This window comes from Pan paniscus, chromosome 9 (genome assembly GCF_029289425.2).
Source record: "Pan paniscus chromosome 9, NHGRI_mPanPan1-v2.0_pri, whole genome shotgun sequence".
Taxonomy (NCBI): domain Eukaryota; kingdom Metazoa; phylum Chordata; class Mammalia; order Primates; family Hominidae; genus Pan; species Pan paniscus.
This window is the reverse complement of record NC_073258.2, coordinates 33,608,053-33,624,772: the sequence shown is the minus strand read 5'-3', so window position 1 is coordinate 33,624,772 and position 16,720 is coordinate 33,608,053. Positions and strand designations below refer to the sequence as shown.

General features: G+C 37.1%; 1 protein-coding gene across 1 annotated transcript in view; it reads right to left on the bottom strand.

Moving 5' to 3' along the window:
• The window catches only part of DNAJC24 (DnaJ heat shock protein family (Hsp40) member C24), a 63,430-nt gene that overhangs the window by 18,716 nt on the left and 27,994 nt on the right, over nt 1-16,720 (bottom strand). The window lies entirely within an intron of this gene.

The window sequence follows — 16,720 nt, the reverse complement described above, 5'->3', positions numbered from 1 at the left end:
TTACCTAGAGAGGATGACTAACACAAATAGAAATAGGTACGTGCAGACAAGCAGGACACGAAACAGGAAGAGCACAAATTAGGCAGAGTATGAAGCTTTCCTTACACAATGTGCCTACCTATAGACAGCATTATAAAATGGACCACTAGGTCTTCCTTATGAAATTATACAATCGTAATTTTAAATAAAAATATATCTAATTATAAACATGACAACTTTCATCTTCTTCCCCAGCCCTGAAGATTATAAAGTTATAAATCCCCAAGCATACATTTTTATTAAAAACTGGTTATTCTAGGCCAGATTTGTAAGAAATAACTTTAAAGAATTCAAACATTTGGATGTAAATTAATTCATTAAAGAATCTTATGTGAATTTTCTAAAAAGTCTAAAAATTTTTGTTTTCAATATGCAGTAATTTATTTATACTACTGGGTCAAAACCAGAAGTTTTATGCCAATTCATAAATTCTTAAATGCTCATATACATGTAGCTCACTAAATAGTTATCCAGTAAGGATCACTTCTATTATCAGTTCTCCTATCTCCTTCCTTCCTTTTCTTCTATGTTCTCTGTGATTCTCCCTTCTCTTTTTATCTAACAGTTCTGAAAGGATCAATATATCATTTGCTTTTCAGAAATCTCTCAACAAATGTGAAAAGATTATCTAAATTTAGAGACATTTCAGTGAAAAAATCTAGGGTTAACAATAGCACATATTCAGATATGTAAATTTTCTTACTCTCAAGTAAATAAGGAACTCCCAGCCTGCATGATGCTTAGCAGGTTCTTTTGTGTAACCAAATATCAGAATAGTATTTGCTGTGCTAGAGAGGACCCTTAGCAGTGTGGAGAAGCTCACCATGAAAATGAATCTATCATTAAAAGATAGTATTTATGGCCGGGTGCAGTGGCTCACGCTTGTAATACCAGCACTTAGGGAGGCCAAGGCGGGCGGATCACGAGGTCAGGAGATCGAGACCATCCTGGCTAACACAGTGAAACCCTGTCTCTACTAAAAAGTACAAAAATATTGGCCAGGTGTGGTGGTGGGCGCCTGTAATCCCAGCTACTCAGGAGGCTGAGGCAGGAGAATGGCGTGAACCCGGGAGGCAGAGCTTGCAGTGAGCTGAGATTGCGCCACTGCACTCCAGCCTGGGCGACAGAGCAAGACTCCGAAAAAAAAAAAAAAAAAGATAGTATTTATCCAATAATTACTTTGACAGTTTTATATTTTAATTTCAAAAAGTAAACTTAGGAATGTCCTTTTAATGTAGAATAGTTTTTTTTTAATTTCTTACTCTTTTTTCCAAGTTTTTACAATAAACAGGCAAGTAACCATGTGCACATTTCATGACTCATCAGTGTGGTTGGTTCATACATTCCTCAATTAATGGTACAATCATTTAAATTATTTCACTGACTGCCTTATAGACATTATCAGGAGCACAAAAAAAAATTGCAAGTACCATGTCATTTATTATCTAAATTGCGAAGGCTAAAGTCACTCAGTAAATTGAGTCAAATACCATGAAGCGAAATGACTTCAATTCTCAATCTAGAATTTGTAATGTATGTAAGTTTTAATTAAATCACAGACTATTTTAAAAATAGATTCATTTTCATGCTGAACTTCTTCACACTGCTGAAATCCTCTCTAGCACAGCAAATGCTATTCTGGTATTTGGTTACACAGAAGAACCTGGTAAACATCATACAGGCTGGGACAAAGATTCTACGGCAAACAATGAGGATTAGGCTTCCATTTTCCCTTTGGCAAACTACCTCCCTTCCTATGAAATCTATCAGTTATCAACATTTAGATATTTAAACTAATATAAGCACTGGAGAAAAGGAAACTAAGGCTTTACTGTTTCATCTTCTTTGCCCATGATTTATCAAATGATGCTCATAAATTATTTCTATACTGAGGTTTTGGCAATCTCTAAAGTTGGGATATTAAAGCAATATCCCTAAGCCAAAGTGGAGTTGGCTGCATTAAAGTTCTCTAGCTGACCCATTCCTCTAACACTACACTAAGAATTGTCTAACAAGCTTAGTATAACTAAATGTTATTATATGTAACATATTCAAATATGCCAGGATACATTTATGATACGTTTACAGGGGAAAACTCTTAATTCAGTATGTCACAAGCATTAAGGCCCTGGATAACTTGTTCTAAATTTGTATCTATAAAGTAGGAGTAAAGATCAAAAGGTAGGTAATTTCTCATGGGCCAATATAGGAAGTCTGCTTGGTACAATGAATAGAAGAGGTTAGGCCTGATCATGCACCAATCTGACCCAGAAAGCCCTATAAAACCAGGAATTAATTCCTGGCTGCCCTAAACTAAAAAATATTATTAAATTTTATTATGAGTCACAAATCAGTTCTATGATAGTCAAAGTACAATTCAATCTCTTTCCCTAATTTGGTATTTTCCTGATTATTAATTGAAATAAGGTGCTCGCCATCTGAGGCTTTAAGTCTATTCAGATTCCATGACATTTATTTAATGGGTACATTCCATTAAAAAATGACACTTATAGCAAGAAAATAAGTATATCATTTGGGATGCTTAAAGCCTTGGTCCAATGTGTTTTGACAGCAACTTGCAGAGCAAAGTGAAGGTCTAAGAAAAGGAGTAACTGTCTGTGGTAGGCTGATAATGGCCCCCAAATATATAAAGTCCCAATATCTGGTACCTGTAAATGTTACTTTATTTGGAAAATGGGAGTTCACAGATATGATTACGTTGTAGTTCATGAAATGGGAAGATTTTGCTGGATTATCTGGTTGGGCCCTAAATGTATTCAAAGTGTTCTTAGAAGAAAGAGGCAGAGAAAGAGCTGACACACAGAAGAGAAGGTGATGTGAAGACAGTGGAGAGAGAGAGATCTGAAATGCTGCCCTTGAAGACTGGAGTGAAGTGGCCACAAGCCAAGGAATGCCTGCAGCCTCCAGAAGCTGGAAAAGAGAAGCAATGGATTCTCCACCAGATCCTCCAGAGGGAGTGCAGCGCTGCCAACACTTTGAACTCAGCCCAGTTATAATTATTTTGGACTTCTCCAGAACTATAAAAGAATAAATATTTGAAACCACCCAAGTTTCTGACAGTTTGTTTTTACTGCTATGAGAAATTAAAAACCAGTCCAAATATATTTATGATTTAAAATTGGAATGCAAGACACTAGAATGTTTTAAGAAGTTTCAATTACAAGGGCTACTCATAAAATGGTGTCATTACACACATTCTTAAAAATATGGTATTTTTCTCTATTGCCAATGGGAAAACAAGCCCCTAATCCTAGGTTTAAAGACTTTCCGATCTCAAAGTCTATGTTAATTTTGTTCCTACTATTTCTAAATCTGAGCTATCCTGTGGGAGGTCGACTCATTATGATCCTAAAAGACCACAGTCATTTTCCTTCTGTTGTCAAGTCTTATTTTTTTTCTTGCCCTTAATTTCTTTTAATCCCCACTAGCCAAAAACCTTCCTACTCTTGAGAGCCCAAAGCTAGTCCCACTTCATTCATTCACCTATCAAATAAAAGACAGATGTAATCTAAAGCATTAATTAATATATCAGTTTAGGGAAAATGGACAAACTGATATATTAATACAATCCCTATCAAAATTTCAGCAGTAATTAAGACTGTAGTACTAGCATAAAGATAGCCTAGAAACAGACCATACATATATGGTCAACTGAGTTTCAACAAAGCTGCCACAGCAATTCAATGAGGAAAGGTAAGTATATAACAAATTGTTTCGAAACAACTGGATATCCCTGTGGGAGAAAAAATAACCTCAATCCATCTAATTCCATAAACCAAAATTAATTCAGAATGAATCATACACATAAAAGTAATCCATAAAGGCAACAAGAGAATATCTTTGCCTCTTAGGGTAGGCACACAGTGCTTTGACAGAAAATAAAAAGCATAAACTGTGTAACACAAAACTGATAAACTGAACTTCATCAAATTTTAAAACCTTCTGCTCATCAAAGATACCACTAAGGAAATGAATAAACAAGCCACAGACTGAGAGAAAATACTGGCTGCATATATTTCTAACAAAGGACTTGTATCAGAATACATGAATAAAACCTATAAATCAACGATAAAAAGACAAAACTAATTAAAAACCAGATGAATAAAATTGAACAGATACTTTTTCAAAGAAAACTGATGAACAGACAGTGTGCACATGAACTTTTTTATTAGTTATTAGGAAATAACAAACTTTTTATTAGTTATTAGGAAAATGCAAATTAAAATCACAATGAGATATTACTACATATCTAAAAGAATGGCTAAAATAAAAATGACTGGCTGGGTGTGGTGGTGGCTCATGCCTGTAATCCCAGCACTTTGGGAGGCCAAGGTGGGCAGATCACCTGAGGTCAGGAGTTTGAGACTAGTCTGACCACCATGGTGAAACCCAGTCTTTACTAAAAATACAAAAATTAGCCAGGTGTGGTGGCACGCACCAGTAGTCCCAGCTACCCAGGAGGCGAGGCACAAGAATTGCTTGAACTGGGGAGGTAGAGGTTGCAGTGAGCGGAGATGATGCCACTGCACTCCAGCCTGAGTGACACAGCAAGCCTCTGTCTCAAAAAAAAAAAGAAAAAGAAAAAGAAAAAAAAAAATACTGATAACACCAAGTGTTGATAAGATATGAAATAACCAGAATTCTCATATACTGCTGACAGGAAACAATTTGGCAATTGCTTATAAAGTTACATATACATCTACTCCATGATCAATAAAAATGAAAATCACACATCCACGAAAAGATTCATAGAAGATTAACAGTCTTATTCATAACAGTCTTACTAAAACACTGGAACCATAAATGTCTATCAACTGCAGAATAGGTAAATATATTTTATTTAAATCCATAGAAGAGAAATATTCCTCAACAATTAAAAAAGAACAAATTATGACACACTCAATAACATAAATGAGTATCTAAAATATATGTTAAGTAAAAGAAGCAAGAACAAAAAGTACATACTGTAAGATTACATGAACATGAAATCCCAATTTAGGTACATTTAATCTGTGGCGATAGAAACCAAAAAGTTGGTTTCCAGGTGAGAACAGGTAGTGGAAATTAAGAAAGAGGGGCATGAGGGAACTTGCTGGAGGCACAGAAATGTGCTATATCTTATTTGGGGTGGTATTTACATGATATCAAACTCACCAAACTTAACACTTAAGATCTGTGCATTTTTCATTTTATGTTGACAATATCAACAGAAAAACATCTTCAGACATGTCTAAATTTTTAAAAAGGAATTTAGCAAATCTTTCTAAGCCATAAAGGAAAAATAAGGAATTTCTTCCATTAATAGAAAAACAAGTACAACAGAAAACCAGAAAATTAATGGAAAAACTAACATGAATTAGTGAAAAGCTTGAATTACACACTAGTTTATGGAAATTGTTTTATTACTTTCAAGCACATTTGCCAACTCTAATAACTTCAAAACATTTTAAAAGGCTAAGCATTGTTGAGTAGAAAGGCAAAATGCATCCAAAATTAAAATACCATAAATATGTCACAATATTAAAAATACTGAGAGTGATAGTATCTGTGATTCTTTATTATACAAAGACATCTATTTCCAAAATTTCAGTAAAGTGCTATTTTATTACTCTGAAATGACTTCACACCTATAACTGTATGATCTAAGTAATTTCCTCAAATTTTGGGGAAAATTTTCAATTACATAAACTTAAATTCTTCTTTAAATTACCATATCATTCATTGAGAATAAGAAAAACTAACACAAAAATAGATTAAGAAACTTTCTTGATACAAAAATAGAGGATCATTCATGGTACTACAAAAGATATACAGGAAATGATATAATATTTCATCAGGATTGGTATGTGTTATCTGTTTTCTAAATGACTATTCCATGGATAAGTAACACTTCAGTTATGAAATCTTCATTCTTATCAGCTGAGATTTTATGGCAATGGGCTGTCCAATATGAAATATTTTATTTTGATTTTAAAGTCTCTCTACATATTAAGTGCTTTCTAAATTACTAATTCCAGAGTGACTGTCACAATGTGTCACCTCAGTGCTACTCAAAATGTAGTCCTCAGAACTGTAGCATCAGCATCATCTGAGAGCTTGTTACAAATATCAATTCTTGGGCCTCACCTCAAATCTTCAGAGGGAGGACTCCAGAATCTGTGTTTCACCAAGCTCTCCAAGCAACTGTTACGCGTGCTAAAATTTGAGAAGCACGCTGTTTGCCTTGACTGCTTAAAACAAGGAATTCATGGGCAAGTCAGAAGATGAGTGCTTCACAAAAATTTTCCTGTGACAGATGCGTCCTTCCAAGTATGTACACCAAAAAGAGGGGGAAAAATCCAATAACCTGTAACACCACAATGAAAATTGCAATGTGTTTCAAGTCGGATTTTTTTTTATATTTGATACCTTTCGTTCACTAATCATAAATGTCAACTTCTTCATTCCACTGTTTGTATTAATACCATCTTATGTCACAGATGAAGATGCTGATGAAATGTGAACAATATGCCAGTGGTATTTTAACCTGTTTATTTATTTATTTTTTTTTTAAAGAGAGGGGCATAATTTTTATCAGGCTTCACCTACTTAACACTAATGATGATATCCACTGATAAATTTAGCACAGAAACAAGTTTTTCAACTAAGAAATGAAGCATGTAAAATTATGAACATAGCATCATACAATGCAGTGTGAAAATTCTAGCAACTTCTAAAAGGTTTTAGTGAAAAATTATATATATATATATATATTTTTTTTTTTTTTTTTGAGATGGGATCTCTCTCTGTCATCTGGGCTGGAGTGTAATGGAGTGATCCTGGCTCACTGCAACCTCTGCCTCCCAGGCTCAAGTGATCCTCCTGCCTCAGCCTCCCGAGTAGCTGGAACCACAGGCATACACCACCACACCTGGCTAATTTTTGTATTTTCTGTAGAGACGAGGTTTCCATATTGCCCAGGCTGGTCTCCAACTCCAAGACTCAAGTAATCCATCCACCTTGTGAATATTATATATTCATTAGCTCCAAATGATATTTTCTATTGGCTACACAACATATAAAGTTGAAATGAAATGATATTTCTTTACAGTAAACACATAAGAGTTTTATGGTAAACTGGCTACATATATTAATCCTTAACTACACACTTGTGATTGTGCTGTTTTGATATATAAAATATAAACTATACATAAGAAGTAACAATAAACCATGAAAAGGACTCTGGGCAAATCTGATTACATAGAAATCCCCAAACAGGCTAATATTACTTGATTTATCAAGGTGGCACTTGAGGACATAGCACTTTGGTTTTCCCTATGTATTAATAGATGAGTTTTAGTACCATCAATAGGATGCTAGCTCTCTGTCTCCAGCTTCAAATTTTCTTGAATTCTAGAACCAAATTTTGAAATACTTTCTAGAAGCTACCTTGTCAGCACAAGTTTAATATGTTTGATATCCAATATATTATCCAGACTCTAAAATTTGTTTCTCCTCCTGTTGAATTCCTTGCTCTGTTAAAAAATAACTCCATGCTCAATAAATGCTAAATGAATGGATGAGAGGGGAAAATTTTTTCTAATAATCCAGACTATCAATATTAGGGTAATCCCTCTTTCCCTCCTCCCATGAACTGCCAAATCTATAGATTATACCTACATAATTTCCTTTCTATTCCCAATGCCAAACCTAGTACAGACCAACATTAGCTCCTAACTAGTCCCCAGCAATCATCTTCTAACAGCTTTCCAATCCATCTTACCTGCTTCAAAGTCACTCAACATAACTCTGACCATGTCATTCCCCAGCTCATAAATTTTAAAGGGCCAACTAATGCATAGTGAATTACAGTGAAACTCTTTATCCTTAAAAGTAAAATCCTACAATATAAGAACCACAACCTACCATTCAAGCTTTATCTATTACAAGTATTAAACACTGAATATATAAACACCGTATTTTAACTATATCCATATCTGTGCAAATATCAGCACAGTGCCTCTTCACACAAGTATCCTTCATAAATATTTGTATATTTAAGTTGTGTGTTTAATATTTTCCCCAAAAGTACAAAATCTGAAACTTACTGATTTTAGTCAGCACCATACAGGAGGAGAGATAAATTTTAGGTTTAGTCTGAGGTACTGCACTTAAGTGCCTTTTCTCTCATACTCTTTCCTAGTGAAAAAGTATTTACTATGTCATTCTATTATGCTGAAATTATGAAAAAATGATATGAAAATGCTTCAGCCCAATGATCTCCCTTCAAATACTTTTCAAATTGAGGAATGAGATATAGAGGAAACAAACACTAAGAGGAATGCATTCAAAAGAATACATTTGGAAAAAAAAAAAAGGATTTGTAGCTGCTATGATTTGAACATGTGCCCAATCCAAAACTCATGTTAAATTTCATTGTCATTGTGACAGTATTAGGAGGTAGTACCTTTCAGCAGTGATTGGGCCATGACTGCTCTGCCCTCATGAATAGACTAATGTTATATTTCTGGAGTGTATTCCTTATAAAAGGCTAATTTTGGCCCCCCTTTTGCCTATGTAGCAGGCGCTTGAGTTTGCTAGTCATGGGATGGGACAGCAGTAAACAGAAAACTCTTGCCAGATGCTGGCCATTTAATATTGGACTTCCCAGCCTCCAGAACTGTGAGCCAATAAATTTTTTTTCATTATAAATTACCACTCTGGGTGCAGTGGGTCACACCTGTAAGTAATCCCAGCACTTTGGGATGCTGAGGCGGGAGGACTGCATGAAGCCAGGAGTTTGAGACCAGCCTGGGCAACACAGAACTCATCTCTACAACAAATTTTCATGGTAGCATGCAGTCCCAGTTATTCTGGAGGCTGAAGTAGGAGGACTCCTTGAGCCCAGAAGATTGAGGCCATGGTGAGCCATGATTGTACCACTATACTCCAGCCTGGGTGATGCAAAAAAATTGTCTCAAATAAATAAAAAGATTAGCTAGTCTGTGGTATTCTGATATAGCAGCATAAAATGGACTAAGACAGTAGCTATGAGACTTAAATATGGGCAAGGCCGAATCCTTAAAAAAAAAAAAAAAAAAAAAAAAAAAATTCCTGGCTGGGTACAGTGGCTCATGCCTGTAATCCCAGCACTTTGGGAGGCCAAGGCGGGCAGATCACCTGAGGTCAGGAGTTCGAGACTAGCCTGGCCAACATGGAGAAACCCCGCCTCTACTAAAAATACAAAAATTAGCTGGGTGTGGTGGCACGTGCCTGTAATCTCAGCTACTCGGGAGGCTGAGGCAGGAGAATTGCTGGAATCTGGGAAGTGGAGGTTGCAGTGAGCTGAGATCACACCACTGCACTGCCTGAGCAACAGTGGAGACTCTGTCTCAAAAAAAAAAAAACAAAAAAAAGAATTCCTAATGCCGCTTTCTCTACCCTCCTTCTACTCTCCTGAAAGAAAACAGTTTTAATGTTTCACATACCAATTCTGTACTACCAAAAAGGGAATAAGTGTCATAACAACAAGAGATCAGAATCTCAGCAAAAAGAGACTTGGTTGGTGTTCGTGTTTTGGTTTTTTTTTTTTGCCAATGATTCTGGGGAAGGTCCCACTCAAGTACTGTCTTGCAAAGCCCCAATATGACCACTGTTGAATTTCCATGACATTACATTAGATACATATTCCAAACAGATTACCACTGAGGAATTTCAAAGAGCAGCATACACATAAACACTGAATAAAAGCTTATTATGGGTCATTTTTATTTAGAGTTTGCATGCATTTATGAGTCTAATAATCACTATTGCTTGAGGCACTCATTACCTCTAAAGATAATAAAAACTCATTTCTTCAGACATCTGTTGTGAAATAAAATTGTAAAGGTCAATTTGAGAGAATTATATAAGTAATAAGGCATTAATAAATCTGACCACAATATCTGACAACTGAGACAGCACAGGCATTCCTCTCTGGGGTCTGCTGCTTTCCACCCCCAGCTTGGAAATAAAGGAAAATCTTAAGTTCCCTCAAGGAAAATTTAAGGCACTCAGCTAGCCCTGAGAAGTAAATGAGCAACTTGGTAAGCAAAAGGTCATAACAGCTTAAAATAATAGCCAAGGAAGTTAAAGTCACAAAATGTTTGGTTCCTTATGCCAGAGGTGTGTGAATCACCGCAACTCCATCTTGAATAGGAGCTGGGTAAAATGTGACTAAGACCTACTGGGCTGCATTCCCAGACGGTTAAGGCATTCTAAAGTCACAGGATGAGATAGGAGGTTGATACAAGATACAGGTCATAAAGACCTCACTGATAAAACAGGTTGCAGTAAGGAAGCCAGCTAAAATCCACCAAAACCAAGATGGCCACGAGAGTGACCTCTGGTGATCCTCACTGCTATACTCCCACCAGAGCCATGACAGTTCACAAATGCCATGACAACATCAGGAAGTTATCCTATAAGGTCTAAAAAGGGGAGACAGGAATAATGCACCCCTTGTTTAACATATAATCAAGAAATAACCATAAAAATGGGCAACCAACAGCCCTCGGGGCTGCTCTCCCTATGGAGTAGCCACTCTTTTAATCCTCTACTTTCTTAATAAACTTCCTTTCACTTTATGGACTCACCCTGAAGTCTTTCTTGCATGAGATCCAAGAACCCTCTCTTGGGGTCTGGATTGAGACCTCTTTCCTGTAACACCCAGGGAAACTAAAGAAAACATCTTAACATACGGCCCTGAGTTGTTTTTCAGAAACCTGGACCACCACCAAATGAATCTGCTGGTACACAGACTTCAGATAAGAAGAAACTGGAGACTGAACTCTGACCGTATTTCTTTGTTCTAAATTTCTTCCTGAGTGGCCTGGAGGAAGTCATGCCCATGGGACACACCTAATATTCTTTTATGCTGACCCCAAGTATTTACACAAAGCTCTGCTTCCTTAAACAACTGCAAATCAAAAAATGTTTGAATCCACCTATGATTCTGTAAGCCCCTGCTTCAAGATGTCCTGCCTTTCTAGGCCAAATCAATGTATATACTTCATGTGTTGATGTATGTCTTTGCATGTAACGTAACCTCTGTTTCCCTACCTTTAAAAACCCTTATATATAAGCCATAGAGGAGGTTGGGTCTTTAGCATGAGCTGCCCAATTCTCCTTGCTTGGCACCCTGAAATAAGTGTCTAACTTTCTCTCGCTGCAAATCTTGATGTAACTGTTTGGCTTTGGTGAACCTGATGGGCAGACCCAAGTTCAGTTCAGTAACACAACTAGAAGAGCATTCCCCAACATTTTTCTTCATGAAGAAGAATGATACACACACACACACACACACGCATATATGCATATTAACTGAAAAGGACATTTGTGATTTTTAAGAATCTATAAAAAATTACCTTACTCAGGTCCTTTGGGAATGCTAGTGAATAGCTAAGAATTTAAAAGAGAATACCGTCATGTGCCAGATAATGATGCTGCAGTCAATGATGAACTGCATATACAATAGCAGCCCCATAAGGTTATAATGGAGCTAAAAAATTCCTACTGCCTAGTGACATCATAGCTGTTATAATGTCACAGTACAATGCATTATTCACGTTTGTAGAAATGCTGTTGTAAACTAACCTACTTTATAAACTTTATAAAGTGGAACCAGGTGTGGCAGCTCATGCCCGTAATCCCAGCACTTTGGGAAGCTAAGGCAGGAGGATCACTTGAGGCCAGGAGTTCAGGAACAGCCTAAGCAAGGTAGTGAGAGCTCATCTCTACAAAATAATTACAAGATTAGCTAGGCATGGTGGCACACTCCTGCAGTCCTAGCTACCCAAGAGGCTGAGGTGGGAGGTGCACTTGAGCTCAGGAGGTTGACGCTGGAGTTAGTTATGATCACACCACTGCCCTCTAGCATGGGTGACAGAGCAAGACCCTGTCTCTATAATTTTTTAAAAAAACTTTGTAAAGTAAAAAATGTTACAATAAGCTAAGGCTAATTATTTAAAAAATATTTTTGTATAAATCTAGTGTAGCCTAAGTGTACAATGTTTATAAAGTCTACAATAGTGTATGGTGATATCCTAGGCCTTCACATTTACTAACCACTCATTGACACCCACAGCAACTTCCAGTCCTATAAGCTCTATTGATGGTATGGACCCTACACAGGTATGTATCATTTTTAATCTTTTATAGCATACTTTTACTGTACCTTTTCTATGGTTAGATATATTAGATACACAAATACCACTGTGATACAACTGCCTATAGTATTCAGTACAGTAACATATTGTATAGGTTTGTAGCCTAGGAGCAAAAGGCTATACCACAAAGCCCAATGTGTAGTAGGCTACACCGTCTATATATGGATGGCTTACGTAAGTGCACTCTGTGATGTTTTCACAGGGTGAAATTGCCTAACAACACATTTCTCGGAAAATATCCCGACCTTGAAGTGACACAGGGCTGTATCTAGTCAAAACCAATATGCTTTCCTAGAGCTCAGAATTTGGCTCCGTAATGTAACGGCAACTCTTGCTATGGAATCTTTGTGAATAATCCTATAAATTTATTTATGATGGAATCCTGCATTTAACATAGACAGCCCCATGGTTCTCAGAGAGTGCCATAAAGTGATGTTTCAGTGTGCTTATGGGCCAGCCACACTGACAGAACAATATGAAGAAACATACATCCCTTGGGTCTACTAAATCTCTAATGATTGCCTTCATTCTCCAGAAGAGCCATTTTAATACCATTAATATTTTTAAACAGACCTCTTGGTCTTCTGAACATATTTTTAAAACTTCTGCTAAATATCACTATACCACTGACTGCCTTTGAGACAAAATTGAGAGATTCATTCTGAGACTCCTGATAGCTCCAAGAAGAAGAAGCAAAAGAGAAAAACAGAGGAGGAAGTGGGGGGGGAGGGGAAGCAGGAGGATGGGAGAGGTAGGCAGAGGAAGGGGAAGAGGGGGAGGTAGTGAAGAAAGAGGAGACAGCGGGAGAAGGGGAATAAGAAAACAGAAGAGAAGGAGGAAGAAAGAGAGGAAAAGGAAGGATCATGTTTTGAAAAAGAGAGAGAAGAGACTAAAGAACACTGAAAGACAGTAAACTGCGCAATATTTGTGGTAGGTATTGGTGTTTTTCAAATAAAGAATTAAGATAACTAATTTACACTCCCACCAACAGTGTAAAAGCATTCCTATTTCTCCACAGCCTTGCCAGCATCTATTGTTTACTGACTTTTTCATAATCGCCATTCTGACTGGCATGAATGAGATGGTATCTCCTGGTTTTGATTTGCATTTCTCTAATGACCAGTGATGATGAGCTTTTTTTCATGTTTCTTGGCCACATAAATATCTTCTTTTGAAAAGTATCTGTTCATATTCTTTGCCCACTTTTTGATGGGGCTGTTTGTTTTTTTCTTGTAAATTTATTGATGTTCCTTGTAGATTCTGAATATTAGACCTTTGTCAGATGGGTAGATTCTAAAAATTTTCTCCCATTCTGTAGGTTGCCTGTTCACTCTGATGATAGTTTCTTTTGCTGTACAGAAGCTCGTTAGTTTAATTAGATCTCATTTGTCAATTTTGGCTTGTGTTGCACTTGCTTTTGGTGTTTTAGTCATGAAGTCTTTGCCCATGCCTATGTCCTTAACGGTATTGCCTAGGTTTTCTTCTAGGGTTTTAATGGTTTTGGGTTTTACATTTAAGGCTTTAATCCATCTTGAGTTAATTTTTGAACAAGATGTAAGGAAGGGGTCCAGTTTCAGTTTTCTGCATATGGCTAGCCAGTTTTCCCAGCATCATTTATTAAATAAGGAACCCTTTCCCCATTGCTTGTTTCTGTCAGGTTTGTCAAAGATCAGATGGTTGTAGATGTGTGGTGTTATTTCCAAGGTCTCTGTTCTGTTCCATTGATCTGTATATCTGTTTTGGTACCAGTACCATGCTGTTTTGGTTACTGTAGCCTTGTAGTATAGTTTGAAGTCAAGTAGCATGATACCTCCAGCTTTGTTCTTTTTGCTTAGGATTGTCCTGACTATACAGGCTCTTTTTTGCTTCCATATGAAATTTAGAGTAGTTTTTTCTAATTCTGCGAATAACCATTGTGGAAGACAGTGTGGCGATTCCTCAAGGACCTAGAACCAGAAATACCATTTGACCCAGCAATCCCATTACTGGGTATATACCCAATGGATTATAAATCATTCTGCTATAAAGACACATGCACACATATGTTTATGCAGCACATTTACAACAGCAAAGACTTGAACCAACCCAGATGCCTATCAATGATAGATTGGATAAAGAAAATGTGGCATATACACACCATGGAATACTACACAGCCATAAAAAAGAGTGAGATCATGTCCTTTGCAGGGACGTGGATGAAGCTGGAAGTCATCATTCTCAGCCAACTAACATAGGAACAGAAAACCAAACACCACATGTTCTCACTCATAAGTGGGAGCTGAACAATCAGAACACATGGACACAGGGAGGGGAACAACACACACCAGGGCCTGTTGAGGGGTGGAGGACGGGGAGGGAGAGCATCAGGACAAATACCTAATGTATGAGGGGCTTAAAACCTAGATGATGAGTTGATAGGTGTGCAAACCACCATGGCACATGTATACCTATGTAACAAACCTGCACATTCTGCATATGTATCCTGGAGCTTGAAGTAAAAAAAAAAAAAAGAAAAAACACTTAAAAAAAAAAAAAAAAGAGGCTGGGCACGGTGGCTCACGCCTGTAACCCCAGCACTTTGGGAGGCCGAGGCGGGCAGATCACGAGGTCAGGGGTTCAAGGCCAGCCTGGCCAATATGTTGGAATCCCGTCTCTACTAAAAATACAAAAATTAGCTGGGCATGATGGCGTGCACCTGTACTCCCAGCTACTCAGGAAGCTGAGGCAGAAGAATCGCTTGAACCCAGGAGGCAGAGTTGCAGTGAGCTGAGATCGTGCCACTATACTCCAGCCTGGGTGACGGAGCGAGACTCCGTCTCAAAAAAAAAAAAAAAAAGAGAGAGAATTAAGAGATACATCTCCAGAAACTGAATTCACAAAAATAAAGAAATGTAAAAGGTTAGGATATGTGGTTGAATTACTGAATTCATGGCAATTTATGGCAAAACCTTTTTTAAAACCTCTATAATATACCTTAAACTGTGAGATTTACTAACTCTAAAATATAATGTTACACCAATTCCTTTTGTTAGTGACATGCCTTTTTTCTCTTTTGAATATATGCAAGTGTAGCATAATCCCTGTCCTGTATGACTGCACATAAGATATAAAAACAATTTTAAATCTTGTGCAGTGGGTTACATAATATCCAATATAAATATAAACCCAGACACCTCCACTCCCCCAAAGCAAATCAAATAAGTCTTTGATGATATATTCAACACAAGCTACAGAGAGAATTCTGATATCAACCCTTTACCTCCAATTTCCCCAGATGACGATTAGCAGTAGGGAGGGTACTTGCTGACTTCACCTACTCTCTGGGTTCAGGGAAAAGATGTTTTTTTATACAATTAAGGACTCAAGAAACTGATGTCAAACTAAAGTCATCCCTGCTAAATAAGAGTGGCGATGTACACATACAGATCCTACAGAGGGGCTCTCCTACAACAACTCAGAGCTCTTGCTCTGGCCACCAAGGCCATCAGGTACTAATTAAGTAGTGTGTTCTGTCAACGCTTTCATGCTTTTCTTATATTAATTGATCTTGATCATTCTGCCATATTAATGATACTAGTTCAGTGGCTTTGAATTCCCTTGGGTGCTTTACCCCTGAGATGGGAAAAAAACAGTAAACAAGATATGAGAAAGAAAATGTCACAGATTATCTTTATCTACCTCTTATTTGAATCAATGCTAAAACTGTTTCCTATAAAAGTTATCTATTTCTTTTATTTGCAGAAATGTTCCTGTGGACCTAAAATGTACAACTGTTCTTTAAATAAAACTTCAACTGATTTAACTTTATAAGCTACAGGAAACAACAAGTGAAATGAAATATACTAACATATATAGGTATACAGGTATGTAACATTCTCATATATAGGTGTTCAAAATTAATGATGGGATTACATGCGTAAGGCTGGAGAGGTGGTAACAATCCTTAATTCTAAATACCTAATGATGAGAGAAAGTCAACTAAATGAAGCTCAATAAACAAAATAGGTGACCTTAATACTGACAGGAAAAAAAAAAGAGTAAAAGAAGAAAAAGCATTTAATAACTGTAGTTAAAGTCAATGAACTTAATACATTATTTTTGAAATAAAGGCCTAAGTAGGCTTCTTAGGATACCAAGAAATGCATATCGGGCCAGGCGTGGTGGCTCACGCCTATAATCCCAGCACTTTGGGAGGCCGAGGCAGGAGGATCATGAGGTCAACAGTTCGAGACCAGCCTGGCCAACATGATGAAATCCCGTCTCTACTAAGAATACAAAAATTAGCCGGGCATGGTGGCACGCTCCTGTAATCTCAACTACTCGGGAGGCTGAGGCAGGAGAATCACTTGAACCAAGGAGGCAGAGGTTGCAGTGAGCTGAGATCGCACCAGCCTGGGCAACAGAGCAAGACTCCATCTCGGGGGAAAATAAAAAAAAAAAAAAGAAACACATATCCTCTGAGATAATTTTTGATT